The sequence below is a fragment of the Rhinolophus ferrumequinum genome, chromosome 26 (genome assembly GCF_004115265.2).
Source record: "Rhinolophus ferrumequinum isolate MPI-CBG mRhiFer1 chromosome 26, mRhiFer1_v1.p, whole genome shotgun sequence".
NCBI lineage: Eukaryota > Metazoa > Chordata > Mammalia > Chiroptera > Rhinolophidae > Rhinolophus > Rhinolophus ferrumequinum.
This window is the reverse complement of record NC_046309.1, coordinates 27,028,588-27,040,734: the sequence shown is the minus strand read 5'-3', so window position 1 is coordinate 27,040,734 and position 12,147 is coordinate 27,028,588.

Genomic DNA, 12,147 nt, shown 5'->3' with positions numbered 1-12,147 from the left:
AACCACTGGGCTATATTGTGAGAATATAAGAATATATTGAGAATATATAAGAGCAACTGGGGTCACATTTTGAGAAGTTTAAGTTAGAAATTGCGATATCAAAGTAGAAGAGATGAAAAAGAAATATTTAAATGATCTAAAGAAATGCAAACAGTAGCCCTGAACATTCTTGAAATTTTATCAGAAAAACCAAGAAACAAGGAACATGGTAGAGACAAAATTGAGGTTGGAATTATGATTTAGGGGAGAAGTTACAGCTCAGGAATTGGGTTTCAGGCTGAGACCCAGAGAAGTGCTCAATGAAAAGAAGCATTAAAAATATCCTGCAGACTTTACATCACTCAACAAACACTGAGGTAGTTGAGAAGTAAAATAGAGATCCTATTCTCAAGGAGCCTGCGTTTGAATAGGACTCATACATGTAACACATTTATAAAAATGTAAAATATTTTCAAGTACGATTGAGCAAACAAAGCAGAAAAATTTGGAGTCTCCTCTAGCTAATGTAATTGGAGAAGACCTCTCTAAAGACATACTCGTTGAGTTGAGCATTAAAATAATGTGGAGGTAAAGGTAAACATCCCACACAGAAGAGGAAGGAACAAGGCTGAGACAGGAAAACTTGGGATGTTAGAATATTTGAGACACACAAGGAAGGCTTTGGGGCCAGAATGTATTAAATAAGAAAGAAACCAAAAGGAAATGAGGTCAAATTGTACACGACAGCCAGACAATATACTCTTAGAGGCAGCATAACCAACTTTGGGTTTTAATGTAAAATCATTGGAGGGTTTTAGGTGAGAAATGCCATCTATTTTATGGTGTAGGTAACTCTGGCTGCTAGGTGGATATGCTTTTGGCATTGGTGTTTGAGGTGGGGTGGGATTATGAAGTCAGAGTAAACTGCCAGGAGGCCATTGGGGCAGTGCAAGCTGCTGGTGGCCAGGGGAGGAGCATGCGTGTGATGGGGCAGGGGAGGTGTGCGGTAGGAAAGGAAGAGTTTTGTGTTAGCCGTGATAAATCGGTATGACGTTAGACACTTACATGAGGAGACCACAATTACGGGAAAAAAGGAAAAGAGACATATACATCTGATCAGCAGCAGCAGAGATGTTATTTGAAGCCAAGACTATAGAAAGAGGAAAGAGAAGGTGAAGAATAAAGCCCTGGACAATTCTCACATTTAGAAGTCCAGTCTAGAAAGAGAAATACAGGAAGGAAAATGAGGAAAAGCCAACATGAATAAAAAAAATGTATTAAGAGTAAAGGAGTCGTAAATAGTTAACATACTGGTGAGAGACCGATAAAAATAAAAACAAAAATATTGTCATTAATTTGGCAAGATGAAGGAAATTGGTGACTTTGATAAAAACCCATTTAATGCTGTGATGAGAATGACTGAGTGAAGGGCAAGACAAGTGGTAATGACTGAATATGTGTGTAGGCTCCTCCACTGACATCCTGGCAATAAAAGTGGTTTAGCTCCATTCTAAGAAAAGTTCTTCGACTTCTATGTACCCTGGATGCCATCATTCTCATCTTCCCATGGACTTTGCCCTGAGAGTATTCCATTTTCACTTCTGGAACTTAAGCTGTTCATTGTTCTAGTTAAATCTTCCTAACAGCATAATAGTGGTGAATTTTCACCAATCTTAAAATCTTTCCCTTATCCTATTTCCCCATTCCAGCCACTGCCCACATTTTCTGCTTTCCTTCATATGCAAATTGGAACCTAAAAACTATTTTTTAATCTACATCAAATTCATCAAGAAATTTGAGTTATCCTTAGATGGGGGCAGAAACATGATATCCTATGCGGGTTGGGCAGGCTGCAGAATAACTGGAATAAATTAATTATTAGCATAAACATGGGATCAAGAAGTCATAGGGATCATCCTGCCAGATCTCAGAGAAAAATCAATTTACTTCATGATTAGAACATACCACTGAAATTTTGTAGGAATGACAGGCACCAGAGGCACAGAAATGTTAATACCGGAAGTAAACATCCAAAGGACCCAGCACTGGAGATTATTCGTGGACCCAAAGCCATCAGGAACGCCATTATGATAGTAGACTGTCCTGTGGTAATTACAAATCAGAGTAGAGGAAGTCTGAAAGCCCTGTGTTAAATTCCAGCAATGCATCAACCAACAGGAAACATGCTTCATCTTTAAAAAAACAAATCAGTTTGAAAGATGACCATTGTGGTCCACACACCAGGGAATCAGAATACTTTGGAGCAGGTCCTTCTGCAAGGATCTGTAGTAAAAAATTGAACAGCCTTGTCTTTCATCTTAAAATGGTGCAATTTTAGTTTTCCACTATTGGTGAAGTGCATTCATCAGCATTAAGGAGGAAAAAAGACAACCATAGCTGCCCTCAAGAATGAAAACGAAATCTATGAAGTGCCTACAGCTACGATTCACCTCTTGAAAGAAGCCCTCAGCAGGACAGTTTGTAGTTGGTATGGATAGGCAGGTGTCTTAGTCCATCCAGGCTGCTGTAACAAAAGACTATCGACCGAATAGCTCATAAACAACAAAAATGTATCTCTCACAGTTCTGGACGCTCAAAGTCTGAGGTCAGGGTGCCAGTACGTCAGGCGCTGGCAGAACCGTGCTCCAGACTGCAGTCTGCTGACTTCTCGTATCCTCACATGGTGGAAAGATAGCAAGAGAGCTCTCTGGAGTCCTTTGATAAGGGCATGAACCCCTGCGTGAGGACCCCACCCTCCTGACCTAATCACCTCCCAAAGGCCCCACCTCCTGATCCTATCAGTGGACATGAAGATTTGGGCAGGACACATTCAGTCCACTGCATCATGTTTTCCATTCTCTTACAGGATAACCTCCCCAAACAACCTACACCAAGTTTGGAGAAGGAGCCTAGGAATTTTTTTCCAGTGCATCACGTAGGTCCAAAGCAGGACGGCAATGACCATAAAGCTAACTCTGTCCCCTGGAGTCAGGAGGCTCCATAGGGATGGCCCATATTTACATCAATGGTGGCAGAGGCCATTGCACAGCTAACTGAACCTTTAGAGAAAATAGCTTAATGAATGAGCCATCATCTTGTCCCCAGCAGAGACCTATTAAATCAAAACACAGGCATGTTAGCCAATAAGTGAGATTACCTACAGAAATTTGGAAGAACACAACCAGGTACATTCAAGCAGTACCTCCACAGATACCTAAAGTATGTCATTTGAGCCCATAGAAGGGAGTAGGCGGGACATGAGTGGAGAACGACAGGAGTTTCCAAATTGCAGGAATAGGTGTGCACCATTTATTAGTTCTCTGGAGGAAAATGCAGGTGTCTTATCACACTAAAGTAGGCTCCACTTACTTGATTTCTCCTTTTCTCCAAGTTCTTAGGAAGAAGCTGTGTCTTCCTGTATAGCACCAAAGCCTTCAGAAGGACAATCACGATAGTTGGGAAAAGGAGTTTCTCAATGAGAGAAGCTAGTGTTTTAAGAATTTATGTTGGGAAAAGGAGAAATCAGAAGCAGAGAAAAGGAACTCCTAGAGTGAGATTTGTGAAGGGATGAAGTGATTGAGAGAAGCAGTGATTGAGAGAAGAAGAGCGAGACACAGAGGCAGAGATGGGGTGGGGAGGCTTAGAGTACAATTGCTGTGTATTAGCCATGTACTTCCTCCTTTGGGGTATTTTCTAAGACAGAGATTAAATGGAGATTAGAATTTCTTTTGATTCTAGTTTCCCCGTGGACTGCTGTTTCTTCAAACATGATTCCAAGTGGGGGCTATGGCCCCAATTTCAGGGGGTTACACTTTTGCTAAACTAAACAAGATAAAATAAGGGCCTAAAATAGGCTGTGGACTTGGTGATTTTGAGAATGTGACAGAATGAAGAAATATTTAGAATGTAGAATCAACAGGACACACACCTTGGACATTGAAGGGAGAAAATGAAGAAATAGTCTGAATGTTTCCCAGGCTTAGTTGACTGGTTCAGTGAGAATGCCAACAACTCTAGGCGTTGGGGAGAAAAACAATAACCGATGCTGAAGATAACACTAGGTAATGTGATATCAATGTTTGGAGCTCATGGCAGAGTTAGAGCCAGAAACCCCCACCCTGCACACATGCAGGTAAAAAATAAACTCGTGGGAAGAGGTGAAATTCTCCAAGGCAGATAAATCTGTCAGGATTTATACAGGAATGCAAGGACATCTTGTGATGTTAACGGGCCAATTGTTCATTGAAAAATCTAAAATGTTAGCCACAACTGTTATTCTTCAGATAATAGAGTGCAAAAATGGAGGCACAAACATCAACCAGTAACATAGACTGGAGCTGATACCCTCTTCAGCCCTGCAGCAGGTCACATGCCCTACGCTGATAATCACAGCTCCTCTGCTAGGATTCTGTGTTCCCGTTAGCTACACAGGGTTTGTATCTAGTGGAGTAGTCTCTACCTTTGTTCCCACAGATTCTGAGTCATTGGTGGTCTGGTCTCCCTTGGGTGAGCACAAATTTCCAAGGGCCATTAGGGAAGGGAATAACAGTTGGTACACATGTAATAGTCCCTTTTCCTCTAGTCTGTAACTATAACCTAATTCCTTCCTGGTAATTGTGACAAATCACCTGGCGAAGTATAGGTGATTCTCTATATTCTTCTCTACCTAATAGTTGAGCAGCATGAGAAACTCAGAATATCCAGGGAACAGTCTCAGTTTCCAACTTATGGGAAACATGTCTATGTGGAACATACCTCTCTTAAGTACTATGACCTTCAAATACATTGAACCATACTCTTGGGGCGTTGGGGGGCAGGCAGGAAACAAAATTTCTTTTTTTTGTTGTTATTAGCTTCAGGTGTACAAATAATGTAACAGTTAGACATTTATACCACTCACAAAGTGATAATCCCCTCCCCCAATCTACTACCTCTCTGACATCGTATACAGCTGTTACTGTTCCACTGACTCTATTCCTTATGCTGTACTCCACATCCTATGATTATATATATTAAATTGTAGTTGACATTCATTATTATTCAGCTTCAGCTTCAGGTGTACACTGCAGTGGTCAGGCATCTATACTGTCCATGAAATGTTCTCCCTAAAGACAAGTGTCCATCTCAAAAACTCTGGTAGTATAATTCTTATTCTAGTATAATCAAGAGTTAATTATGAGAGGGGCCACTCCCACTTCTGTGCCTTAACTCTCAGGTTTACACATCCCACTCCTGGAGCCTAAATTGCAGTGGCTTCTGGTTTAAGGTATACATCTCATCCCGTAGGAATGTCACCCTCTCACAAGGGGTTTTCTCCTTGTGTGCGCTGTAACTGAGGTTTCAGCAGGCCATTTCACATTCCTGTCAAGCCAGCTGCTTCTGGATGAGGCATGTGGGAAAGACTAGTGGATTCTGCTGTTGGGCCCCTTGCTATGAAATGTGCTCCTAGTCACACAAGATATCCATGGGAAAAACAGACAGTTGGTAACTCACTCTACAAATTCATGAATGATGCTGTTTGAGGAAGCTCTGCAGGCATTGAAGATAAATTCCTACCCGGAGTAAGCTGGACACTTAGCAGTAGCAGTAGCCAAACCAGCCCTAGCAGAAAACCCAGGCATGGCCTCTATCCCTGACACTAGAATCATTATACATGATACACCGAGCAAGCATTCAAGTGTCTAAAGCAAGATGACTGCTATCCACTGGGAAGTCACATTACCTAACTAGTTATTGAGAGCCCCTTCTGCGATGGATTACTCCTGCTGAGCATTACATGAAATATAAACATTGTCATACTCTGTACATTTCTAGAATTGCCATTTCACTTACCCATCCCCTAGATCTAATTTTTCAATTTTTCATTTATTTATTTTCTTATTTCCAAGTTCCTCACAAGAAAAGTAACTTGTTAGGCTCCACCAACACGATCAGTGTGGTTTCTGAATCATCTCTCCTTCTACATGCAGTGGACTACTAGGTGGACAGACGAGGATGTTTTCATCTTGAGTGGAAGTGTAATACAGTATCAGTCCATTTCCTTCCGTTTTGCTTGCTCTGAATAGTGGTGTCCCTGTACATCAGAACAAGCAGAGCTGCCCTAGAGATTAAAATTATAGATAAAATATTAAAACACTAGAATGTTCTAAGCCAGTCATGGAATTGTGCTCTCTTTGCCATGATAATTAATGAAATTTTAACTAAGACTTAAGAGAATTCTGCTTAAGGCTTCTTGGAAATGAATCCTTTTCTTAAAAAGTTATCCGAAAAAGGAACAGAGCTTTTCTGCCTCTGGATATTGGGTGCATGGGACATCTGAACCTAAAACAAATCTTGGGGAAAAGGACATTTGTCTCAGAGTACAAGCTGACAAACTGAGGCTGGCACAGTGGAGAAATGGAAAGAACCTGGCTCCTAGACAATGTTGAGCCACTGAGTTAACCATCCTTAGAACTGCTTTGTCTCTGGACTTCTTGTTTCTACTTCTACAGTAGTTCCCTTATCTGTAGTTTTGCTTTCCCTGGTTTCAGTTTCCTATGGTCAACCAAGGTCCAAAAATATTAAGTGGAAAATTCCAGAAATGAACAATTCATAAATTCTAAATTGTGCTCCATTCTGAGTAGCGTGATGAAATCTCGTGCCATCCTGCTGTCCCTCTCTGTCCCACCCAGGACGTGCATCACCTCTCTGGCCAGCATATCCATGCTGTATATGCTACTTGCCCTTTAGTCACTTAGTAGCTGTCTCACTTATCAGATTGACTGTCATTGTATCACAGTTACTTTTATGCAAGTAACCCCTGTGTTACTGTTATAATCATTAAATTTTATTATTAATTAGTGTTGTTAGTTTCTTACTGTGCCTAATTTATAAGTTAAACTTTATCATAGGTATGTACATATAGGAAAAAACATAGTATATATAGGTTTGGTACTAATTGCAGATTCAGGCATCCACTGGGGGTCCTGGAATGTATCCCACAGAAAAGGGAGGAGTATTGTAATTGATTCAAAACTGTAGAAATGACTGAAGGAAAGAGGTAGAACAAGGTCAGTGAGGATCTCATCGTATCTAAATGTTTGGGAACCTTGAAGAAGCAGGGAAGAGAAAGATAATTCGGACATCAAATTAATAAAATTGGAGCCTTTCATTAAGTGCTTTCCAAAAGATAAAAAAGTCAAGCTGGGACAAATGTAGGATTACGGGTGGTTCCTTCCACCAAGTCTGTTTTCTAAAGCTCACATAGAGAGAGGCCTTTAAAACAGACATGGAATTGAGCAGAACACTAAGTCTCAATGGTGAGAATTCTCTAAATGTAAGAGAAATTCCAGATTCTGCCACCACTACCACACTGGCATCATTTGTGAGTTTATTAGAATCACAAAAACTCAAGACTCACCCACTTCTACTTAAGAAGAATTTGCATTTTAACAAGATTCCCAAGGGATTCATAAGCACATTAAAATTTCAGAAACATGTTTTAAGACAAAATTTTTGAGTGTAGTTATTAGCACATGGAATTGACCAGAAAAAAAAATTGACAGAAAGCTTATTAAATTCTCAAGGGAAATGTATTCCCATTGGGTTTTCTAGTACTTCCTATTTATTGCAAACTCACTGATACAGAAGGAATAGTTTTTTGAATGGACAAGGCTTAAACCTATTTATAACCTTTTTCCAGTATAGTAAATATACAGAGGGTGCCAAAAAATGTATATACATTTTAAGAAAGGAAAAAAACTGTATTTAAATAGTAATACTCAATATATACCTATAACAAAAGATGAATATACGTCATGTGTATACATTTTTTTTTGGCACTCTGGCATTTGGATTATAAGTATGAAAAATAAAGGAGCATTAGCATTTGAATTCTGAGCATGATAATTCTGTAAGATGAGGAATCAGGTAGACAGGTTGGGGAAGATACAATGTTTAAATGAATGCTTAAAGAGACAGTAAATAACATATGAATGGGGACATGATTCACTCACAAATGGAAGCAATTCAATGTCATAGCCAGGCACTATCTATGTACTAGGCATAAAAATATAAGTGGCACAATCCTTGCCTAAAACAAACATAGTCTAAATCAACTGTAAGCCAGGTCTCATGTCAAAATGTGTAGGACCAAACAAAAATTATGCTTTTGATAGCCTTTGGCACGTACATCCCCAAGCAATAAGTAGAAGCCTCGCAGTGGGCTTTGTTTCTAACTTTCCATCATACGTTTCCTTCTACTAAGAGTACCACAAATACCCTTTGAGGTGCCGGCTCTCCCCATTATCCATGCATGTGGTTCAAGTTAAACTATACCATTGCTTCAGGGTAGAAGAGTGAGGTACAGGCCTGGACAACCAGAGCACGCATAACCTACTATAATATTATTTCCAGCTATGCCGTCCCCATCCTACTCCCAACTCCTGCAAGAACAGTATATACTGTTTCCCCGAAAATAAGACCTAGCCGGACAATCAGCTCTAATGCGTCTTTTGGAGCAAAAATTAACATAAGACCCGGTATTATATTATATTACATTATATTATATTATATTATATTATATTATATTATATTATATTATATTATATTATATTATATTATATTATATTAAGGCCCGGTCTTATAGTAAAATAAGACCGAGTCTTACATTAATTTTTACTCCAAAAGACACATTAGAGCAGATGGTCCGTCTAGTTCTTATTTTCCGGGAAACACAGTATTATATGCCTTTTGCAGTAGCAGTTGATGTGCTGCTCTGTAGGTGAAATATAGTGAAGTGGGAAAAAAATTACTATCTAGAGTTGTAAGTCTGAGAAACCAAAAAAATAATTCCATTTGTAGTGATAGAAATGTCAGTAAGTGAAGAACATTTGGGAAGAATGATGAATTCAATTTTAGATAATGAGATTTAATTTAAAATAATACTTATTTCTATTTGATTATAAAACTAATGCCTGGTTTTGTAGATAATTTTGAATGTAGGGAAAAATGGAAAGAAAGCATTTAAAACACCATGTTAATATTTTAATATATTTCCTTACAAGCTTTTTCCCCTCTCACACATAAATATATAAAACCAAAGTGGGATTATATTTTATACACACTCTTTGATCCTGTTATTTTCATTTACATTGTAAGTTAGTATTCCAATGTTAAAAAAAACTTGAATGTAGGATTTATAACATCAATATAATTCATATATGTTAAACATGGATGGGTGCAATCAACTGTGTATACTGAATTGTAAGTTCCTGGAAGACTAACAGCAGGGGCCCTGAAAGGGGGTATTACCTTGGACAGTGGCAATTTCCAGGCACTGTGGCTAGTAGGTTTGCAGGAGTCTGTGAGTTTCATTGCGGTTCTGAAGAAGACCATTCTTGCCCTCCACCACCTCTTCAGTGGGCACCTAAAGTGAGAAAAAAAAGGAAGAAAGAAAGAGAGAGGGAAGGAGGGGAAGTGAGAAAAAGAAAAAAAGAGAAAGAAATATTAGAGTCACAGAAAAGATCTATCAAGATGACCCAATATTCATAGAGTAGGAATCTTAGATATGAATAAACCAACAAAACAGACTCCTCTGGACCAAAAGCTCTCACTGAGAACCAGGAAAATCTTTATCAAACATGGCAGTTACATGCGTGGTATGATTCTAGATTTGATATTGGATTTAAAAAACGTTATAAAAGAAATTTTTGTAAAATTAGCATTTGAACTAAGTATTAGATAACATCACTGTGTCAATATTAAATTATTTGCATTTGATAATTGTATCATGGAGATGTGAGAAGTCCTTGTTCTAAGAAGATACTACTGACATTTAGGAGTGAAAGGTCATGATGTCTTTAACTTTCAAATGGTTTAGCAAAAACAACCAATTGAGAGACAGCACATGTTTAAATGTGGCAATATGTCTACGAATTTAGGTGAAAGGTATAAGGTTGCTTATTATAGCATTCTTACAACTTTTCTGTAGGTTAAAATTTTGTAACATAATTTTTTAACATAAAATTTTAAAACATGAAAAAATTTGAAAGATTATACTAGGGTACCAAGTGAAAAGTTTAAAAGATGAAAACATTTTCTATAGACAATTAGGAAGAAAACAAGCAAATAAAAAGCAAACTCATAGAGATTAGCATCTGCAATATACAAGCAGAAAAAAATGGGCCAATATCTAAGAATGTCATATCAAGTGAGCATATACAGGTAACCCCCGTATAACATGGCACTTCCATAACACGGTTTCGCTCTAACACAGGTTCGAGAATTGGGGAAACCCTCAAACAACAGGGCACCCTAGAACACGGTTTAATTCTAACATGGTTTGAGAATTAGAGAAACCCCAAAAATCACAGAGCGTAATAAGAGCTTTTAAGCGCAAAAAATATCTCATTCGAAATTAGGGAAATCCCTGAACAACACAGAACATAATAAAATCTTAGTAGTGATACAAAACAGTTCACGTTTAAAAGAGTCAAAGAATGCCCTTCTCCCTGCCATCCACCGAACTACCCGCTCTCCCTACTGTCTGCTCAGGGCTGAGTAAGGCTTCCTCAGACAAGTTTCTGCTGCAGCTATTAAGATATTTTTTAGTACACATAACAGCTATTTTCTGTGCCCTGCTTAACTTTCTAGCTTTCTACCTTCCCTCAATTTTTGGCCTGATATTTTTTTTCTTCCTTGCCAGCACACTGAAACACCCAAGACAACTCTTCAAAATATTTTGTATCTAGCATTTTAGGTTGTTTTCAGAGGGATGGCAATTAGATTATACATTTCTTATTTTGTGGTTGTAGATTCTTTAAAATGTTTAAGTTATTTTCTGTGTAAGATGTGCTTTTAAATTTTAATTTATATTAAATTTATTGGGGTGGCATTGGCTAGTAAAATTATATAGGTTTCACATGTACAATTCTATAATATGTCATCTGTATATTGCTCTCCACCCAGAGTCAGTTCTCCTTCTGTAAGGCTGATGGCATATTTTGCAAGATTTAACAATCTAGTTTATTTTTCTTTCTTTTATTTTTCTTGTTCTCTTCCCGTCCTCTCTGATTCAACTCAATTGCTCTGTTTTTCCAAGGTTATATGCATACCTTGTTAATCTGATTAATTGCCAGAACACAGCCTTAAAAGAAACCATTTTAGCCCTTAGACCTCTAGACACCGATAACCAGTCTGTAACTACCTTGCAATTTTCCACCAGATGACCCATGAATCACCCCTATGAGCAGGTCCAAGATAACATTATCTCAGAATGAACCAGACCCTAAGTTGTGTTTTCCCCTGACATCAGCATCCAGAAATCACCTGAATAACTTTACTTTCCTTTGTTCTGCTTCTTCTTATGTGCCTATAAATCCTTCTGACCGTTCTAGGAATGAGAAAGATGGCCTTTGAGACAGGAGTCTGTCATCTTCTCAGAATGCCAGCATTTTGAATAAGCTTCCTTTTCTTTCCACCAACCTTTGTCTCTCAGACTTTGGCTTTCATAGGGCAAGCAGACAAACCGGGGGTTTTTGGTAACATTTCCATCACCATATATTTGACCCCCTTTACCCTCTTCAACCATCCCTTCTTCCACCTTTCCCTTTGGTAACCACTAAACTGTTGTCTGTGTCTATGAGTTTTTGGTTGTTTATTTGCCTTGTTCATTTGTTGCTTTCAGTTTTATATCCTACATGTGAGTGAAGTCATATGGTTCTTAACATTTTTTATCTCATTTATTTCACTTAGCATGATAATCTGAAGATCCATCCATGTGTCACAAATGGCAGTATTTCTTATTTTCTTATGGCTGAGTAATATTCCATTGTGTATATATACCACATCTTTATCTGAGCACCTATCAATGGACACTATGGTTGTGTCCATGTCTTGGCCACCATGAATAATATTGCAGTGAATATCGGCACACATATATCTCTACAGATAAATGTTTTCAGATTTTTTGGATAGATACCTAGAAGAGGAATTGCTGGGTAGTATGGTAATTCTATTCTTAATTTTTTGAGGAACCGCCATACAGTTTTCCATAGTAAATGTACCAATTTGCATTCCCACTAGCAGTGTATGAGGGCTTCTTTTGTTTTTCTACAACCTCTTTTTGATAAAGGAGACAAAAACATACAATGGGAGAAAGGAAAGCCCTTCAACAAATGCTGCTGGGAA